Source organism: Bubalus kerabau, chromosome 18 (genome assembly GCF_029407905.1).
Source record: "Bubalus kerabau isolate K-KA32 ecotype Philippines breed swamp buffalo chromosome 18, PCC_UOA_SB_1v2, whole genome shotgun sequence".
Lineage (NCBI taxonomy): Eukaryota > Metazoa > Chordata > Mammalia > Artiodactyla > Bovidae > Bubalus > Bubalus kerabau.
Genome location: NC_073641.1, coordinates 16,627,712 through 16,635,271, shown reverse-complemented (window position 1 = coordinate 16,635,271; position 7,560 = coordinate 16,627,712).

Below are 7,560 nucleotides of genomic sequence, written 5' to 3'. Positions count from 1 at the left end.
ACGGGTGCAGTGACCCCACCTACACCTACCCGGGGAGATTCCCGAGGACATCTGAATGCAGATAGCAGCGCTCAAAATTGCAACCAAAGAACATGAATGCTCATGTTCCTCCTCATTCCAGGAGGAAAACAAGGAAAGAATGTTCCCCAGGGGGTGTGAGGGATCTGAGGCCGTCTGAGATACCAGTGTATAGAAAACATGATCATTTCTCCTAATAGGAGCATTCCTCCCTGAGGTATCAAACTTTCAGAGGAGTAGAGCCAATCCCCAGTCCTTGATTCTCAAAATTACAAAATCTAGCAGAGAGAGAGAGAGAAAGAGAGGCAGAATCTTCGAGTTGAATACTAGTTGAGACTAGTTTCTCCAGCCATACAAATTAAACAGAGCCTTGGTAGACTGACTATCAAGTTTATCTTTGGGAACCACATACTAGTTCCATGAACCAAAGCTAACGGTGCAGACACATGGGGCCATTCCACTTCTGCCACTCTCTGGGACCTACCTGCCCTTGGACCACCCATTCTCACCAACCTTAACAGTCTGGACAGTGCCTCTCCCAGTGTCTGGTCTCTTATATCAGACAACCAAAACACAAATCACAAGTTCCACTTTAATGTTGGAGGAGGGGGAACGATGAGTAACTCTTTATCACAGTCCCTCAGTCATAGTAAATGCTAAATGAATGAGAACCTTTTCCCTCTTCTTGGACAGGGGAGGGCAGTTTAAACAGTGACTATTAGGTAGGTTACTGTGCCTCCCTGGTGGCTCAGTGGTAAAGAACCCCCCTGCCAGTGTGGGTGCAGGTTTGATCCCTGGGTCGGGAAGATCCCCTGGAGGAGAAAATGGCAACCCACTCCAGTATTCTTTCTTGTCTTGGAAATCCCATGGACAGAGGGAGCATGGTGGACTACAGTTCATGGAGTTGCAAAAGAGTGGGACAAGATAAAACAAACAAAACAATTAATTAGGTTAATAATGGTTAGGTTACTGTAGTAAGAGAAACTCCTTAAAAATTAGAAAATAACATATTGGCAAATTAAAGTCTAATCAAACCAGCCCCTCAAATGAGGAAGAGACTTCCTTCTCTCCACATCCTGAGACTCCCAGGGAAAGGGGAAGGTCAGAAACCAGTCCCTGGGCTGTGTTATGATACAATAAGCTTGTCTCATTTCAGCCCCACCCTAGGGACCAAAAAGGAGGATGGAGGCTCCTAAACACTGGGAACCAACCTTCTCTCAGCTCAGGTCCTGCATGTCATGTGGTGTAACAGGCTCTTTAAAAAAAAAAAATTATTTATTTTAATTGGAGGCTAGTTACTTTACAATATTGTAGTGGTTTTGCCATACATTGACATGAATCAGCCATGGGTGTACATGTGTTCCCCATCCTGAACCCCTCTCCCACCTCCCTCCCCATCCCATCTTTCTGGGTCATCCCAGTGCACCAGCCCTGAGCACCCTGTCTCATGCATCGAACCTGAACTGGTGATCTGTTTCACATATGATAATTTACATGTTTCAATGCTATTCTCTCAAATCATCCCATCGCCTTCTCCCACAGAGTCCAAAAGACTGTTCTATACATCTGTGTCTCTTTTGCTGTCTCGCATATAGGGTCATCATTACCATCTTTCTAAATTCCATATGTATGCATTAGTATACTGTATTGGTGTTTTCCTTTCCGACTTACTTCACTCTGTATAACAGGCTCTTGATGAAACATCTGCACCATTTGTTGGGGACAGCCGCCGCTTCCTGATGAAGTGCTATTTGTCTTCACAGGGATTAGCTGGGACTCACAACTTTTCACTGGTCCAGTCATAGTCTGCATGTGAGGAGCACAAGCTCTTCAAATTATCTTGACATGCTGATGCTCATCCCAAAGAAGAAGGATGTAGATCAGCCATGCCCACTGGACCATCAGCCATGAGCCTGTTCAGCCTCTTCATGGGCCAGAGTAGACTAGAGCTTGCCAGGTGTGTTCAGGTTTTGGATAAAATATGACACTTCCTTCTACATCAGATTGTGAATTCTAAGTTTGAAATGGAGCAGGACCCTAGGGTCCTTGTCCCCCTCCCCCCCGCATCCCAGGCCAAGTCCTCTGCCTGCCTTTTGTCTGAAAAAACTTTAGCCAAAGAGTATGTTTAATCAGAGAAGTGAGAAAATGTAGAAACAAAGGAAAACAGTCAAAGGAGACCAAATAATAATAATGTAGTCTTTAAGCATAGTCAAGGACCTTTCGTTCCTTCTCAAGAGCTCTTGAAGATATTCTGAGCCATATCTTGTGAGCTGTTTTAGATACTGTAACACCCAGCAGATGGGAGAAGATAACTACATGATGACCAGACTGTAGCCATGACACATGCTGCCACAATTCTGAGAACTGGTCTCAAGGAAATGGTAACAAATTGACCCAGAACTGAAGATTAACTGTGCCTAAAACAACCAAGATGACACTGGTCAATATCAAGATGATTTAAGAGCTGACTGTGCTGTTTCTACATGTAGTCCCCTCCGTCAGCCTATAAAGGCTCTGAGCCATTGATTGCCTGTGGAGAGAGTCAGCCTTTTGACCCGGGTCCACTCTCCCCTGGGGTCGGCAGCATCTAAAATAAAGCAAACTTTCCTTTTCACCAACTTGGCCTCTTTAATGGCTTTTGAGCAGCGAGCAGCCAGACTTGGGTTCAGTAACAAGTTTGGCTACTGTTTCTATCCTGCATGTCTTCTTCGGGGGGAAGCCAGATACATAGGGAGGGAAGATAATGTGAAGATACTGGAGCAGATTCGTCCTGCACAGCCCTCAAAGGAAAACAATCCTGCTAACACCTTGATCTCAGACATAGTCTTCACAACAGTGAGAAAACTACTTCTCTGTTGTTTAAACCTCCCAGTCTGTGCTTCTTAGCTATGGTGGCCCTAACAAACTAGTACATGAATCCGCCTGCAATGCAGGAGACCCTGGTTTGATTCCTGGGTGGGGAGGATTTGCTGGAGAAGGGATAGGATACCCACTCCAGTATTCTTGGGCTTCCCTTGTGATTCAGCTGGTAAAGAATCCACCTGCAATGTGGGAGACCTGGGTTTGATCTCTGGGTTGGGAAGATCCCCTGGAGAAGGGAAAGGCTACCCACTCCAGTATTCTGGCCTGGAGAATTCCGTGGGGTCACAAAGAGTCGGACACGACTGAGCAACTGTCATACACGATTATACATAATGCCTTTATTGTTATGTAAAGAAGAAATAAATGGAAGGTGATTTACAATAAAGTATGTATTGGCACTTGTAAATGATCAAGTGCATCTATACCAAAAGACCTAATGTTTCTACCATACTGGGCTTCAGTGGCTGTAAGTGTGACCGTACAAATGAGAGCTGACATGGAAAGCTCATGGTATTGGTGATTCGAATACAAAATTTGGAGCAACATTACTGTTGATGTGAGATCTTCTGAAAGAGTGAAAAACGCTTGGTAAAGTTCCAAACAAAACAAACAACAATCTTCCTTCAATTTACATGGTAGTTACATTCCTGGAAAATTTAAGTAATATGTGGTATTCATTTGTGACACGGGAACAGGTGCTAGGCACAGATCATTATAAATAGGTTTTTCATCTCCAAGAATGTCCCGTGAAACGTTTGAAAGTCACAGCCAGCTCTTCATTTTTCTGTACCTTTGCAGGTTGCCAGAGTGTCTGGCATCGCTGACTCACAGCCCTCACTCTCAGTAGTGTACAGTCATCATGACAACCAAAAAAAAAAAAGCCTCTTATTTCCAGAATATTTCCTAAAGACTCCCTAAAGGGGAGTACCACCTTGGTTGAGAAGCAGTGATATACAAGAAAATTAAAGTGGGAATTCCCTGGTGGTCCAGGGGTTAGGACTCTGCACTTCCACTGCACAGGGGCACGGCTTCAATTCCTGGTAGGGGGACGAAGATCCTGCAAGCCATGCGGTGCAGCCAAAAAGTTTTTTTTTAATAGAATAAAACTTTTTAAAAGAAGATGTAATGTATGGCTATCTTTTGGTGCCTAGCCAGCCCCATCCACTCCTTGCCAGAGCCCCTCATGCCTGGAGGCAGAGAGCTGCGGACTGGTTCATACGGGATCACACAGCAGGCAAGTCAAGCAGGGGATATGCATCTTCTGAATTGGTATTACTGAGACCCACAGACTTAAAAAAAATTACTTTATTGAAGTAAACTTGATTTGCAATGTTGTATTCATTTCTGCTTTACAGCAAAGTCATTTAGTTATACATGTGTGCATGCATGCTAAGTCACTTCAGTCATGTCCAACTCTTTCCAACCCTATGGACTGTAGCCCACCAGGCTCCTCTGTCCATGGGATTCTCCAGGCAAGAAGACTGGAGTCAGTTGCCGTGCTCTCCCCCAGGTGATCTTCCTGATCCAGGATTCTAATCCATGTCTCTTACATCTCCTGTATTGGCAGGTAGCTTCTTTACCACTAGCGCCACCTGGGAAGCTCCTTTAGTTATAAATATCTATATTTGTATCTATATTCTTTTTCATATTCTTTACCATTACGGTTTATCATAGGATATTGAATATAATTCTCTATGCTACACAGTAGGACCTTTTAGAGAGCCATAGTCTTGACACAGTCTTTGAGCTTCCTGTATTAAAATGTTCCTTTGCCTACTGGAACTTTAGAGGCCACAATGTACTCTAAGCTTGGTAGAGACTAGCAGTTTGGGCACGCCCTCCTCAGTGTGAGCTTTTGTGTGTATTTGGAGGGTTGGAAAGGGCTAAGGCACTAGCTGTGATTGCAGAGGCGGTAATGTGCCAGAGCACAGCTCCAGAGGACCATCCTGACAAATCCTGCTGTCCATTGCTTGGCTCCCGCTCCTGAACAATCGAACGTTCATTTGTGGATGAAGTCTCATGAACCCACGAATTGGTTTCACCAGCAAGCTGTGATTTTTAATCATTAACTGGGCCCCAATGCACCCAACCCTTCTGTCCCACTCCACCTGTCACCCACGATGGCTTCCAGTGTTCCCTCTCACACTTTCCCCTTCTCTCAAGCACTCAAATTCCACCTCGTTGTCTCATGCTCCAGGCAGATTTTTGTACATTGTATTGCGACAGAATCAGTGTTCAGAAAACTTCCTTCCTTTTCACCTCAAAATTTCTTCTCCTCTCACACAACAAGAAGCAGAGTCCACTTGTGTGGACTTGCTCCTCGGTGCTCTTGCTCCTCTTTTCAAGGGAATATGTTCCACTGATTAAAGAACTTTTTCCTTTTCAACTGCCCTCTCCCCTTCACCTTTGCCTGGAGATGTGCTGTTTGAGTTAGAACCCTTTCCTTGCAGGTAACAGAATCCAACTTGAGTGCATTTAAGCCAGAAAATAGGGCTTTAAGGAATAAAAACAAAAAAACCCAAACCAATGGTTGGAATGCCACAGGTCTCAGGAAAGGACTTGAACGAGAATTACAAAGGCATCAGTACCACTTCCACCATTCTTTGCTGCTCCTCTGTGCTTCTTTTTTCTCTTCCCTGTACACTAGCTTCTTGTGGCTTTCTGTTGCCGACTGCAAAAGATGCACAACCTATGAGTTGAGAGTTATGTTTTATTCAGCAGGTTTTCTGAGGACTTCAAGCCAGGGAGACAGGACTCTTGGATTGTTCTTAGGGATTGCTTTAAAGAGGTAAGGGAGGAGCCAGGTGATATAGGAGTTTTGTAACAAAACCAGGTAGGTGGAAAGTCAAAAGATGACTGTTAATTAAAGAAAACCAGACATCTCAAGTTCCATTCCAGTACTCTTGCCTGGAAAATCCCATGGATGGAGGAGTCTGGTAGGCTGCAATCCATGGGGTCGCTAGGAGTCGGACACAACAGAGCGACTTCACTTTCACTTTCATGCATTGGAGAAGGAAATGGCAACCCACTCCAGTGTTCTTGCCTGGAGAATCCCAGGGATGGGGGAACCTGGTGGGCTGCCGTCTCTGGGGTGGCACAGAGTCGGACACGACTGAAGCGACTTAGCAGCAGTAGCAGCAGCAGACATCTCAAGTTAATGAATTTAGTGCTTTTCTATGTTTGGGAGGATGCGAAGGTCTAGAGCTCATTGAAGGCATCCCTTTGATATGCACCTCAGTTACCTAGGACCAGTATCCTGTGTTTCCATCCTGAGTCTCCTCAGGGCGCACCCGTGGGGTGACTGCAGTGGCCAGCTGCTTGATGGCGGGGTGTTCTGTTTCTTTCCTGCATTCCCTCAGGTCTCAGTGTTGGCTATAAAGGCTGATGGCCTGATAGTAGCAACCTCCTTTGTTTACTGTTAGGCAGGTGAAACTGTTAGTCCACCCTGTGCACACAACAGAACCTCAATTCCAGGAATGAGAATCCAACTGGCTAGCTTGGATCAGGTCCGATCCCTTGTCCAAGTCCATCTAAAATGACTTCTCTCAACTTCTGAGATGACCCCATGCTCCAGGGCCATTCTCACCTTTTGAGAGGAGTCGCATGTGGAATGTGTATGTCTCTAAATAAACCTTCTTTCACTTTCCTGTGGCACGCTCTTGAATTTCTTCCTGCGCAAAGCCAAGGACCTTCACTTGGCAGCCTGTCCCATGGGCTCGCCTGAGACCTGGGACATGACCATCCACTTTAACCCCATTTATCTGCAACAAGAAGAGAATCATCAGTTTAGTCCTCGAGTCTGCTCTGGTACTGCCTAATAAAGTTTAAAATCAAACCTGAAAAAATCCAACTGTTTCTGTTAGGGAATCACAGACTGAAGCAGCCTGCCTTGGCCAGGCATGATAATAACCACTTACATGAGTTGTCTCACAACAGGCAGTCCCAATAAGGAACACAGTGTTACCCTGAAAACTAACTGGGAGAATGTGGGAGGGGCCAAGAGGAGAAAGGAGAGGCCAGTCCATATAATATGTCCTGCCAACCTCCCAGAAACCCTCAGGCTGGAATCATTCTTGGCTCAGAGATGCGCACACCATCAGGAAGGGCCTTGAGTTGGACCAACTACAAGGTACAAGTAAGATATTGATCAGAGACAACCCAGAAAGCTAACCCTATTACCATAAACCCAACCCTATTACCATAAACCCTGAGACTGTGAGCCAAGTGGCAGAGCAGTTCTCTTGGGTTCCTTTACCCTGCCGCTCTCTGCCTGGTTGAATAAAGTCTCTTGCTTTGCTGGTATGTATGTCTGCATGGAAAATTCATTTCCAAGTGTTAGACAAGAGCCGGCTCTCAGGCCCTGGAAGGGGTCCCAGGTCCAGTAACGTTTCCAAGTAATTTAACTCCATCAAAGAGCAAAGCTCAAGAATACTTATGAGAATACAAAAATATACAGCATTCAACAGGATAAAATTCACGATTCCGGTGCCCAATCAACCCTCAGTTGAAGGAAAGAAGTGGAAAATGAAAAGAACAATGTCCTATCTCAGCAATTCTACGAATAGTCGCCTCCTCTCCCATTTTAAGGCTATTGATATTTTCCTTTTTACACATCAAAGTTTTGTTTGACTTATTACAAAAGCATCCATTACTACTGTTATTTTTAAAATCTTGGTCAAC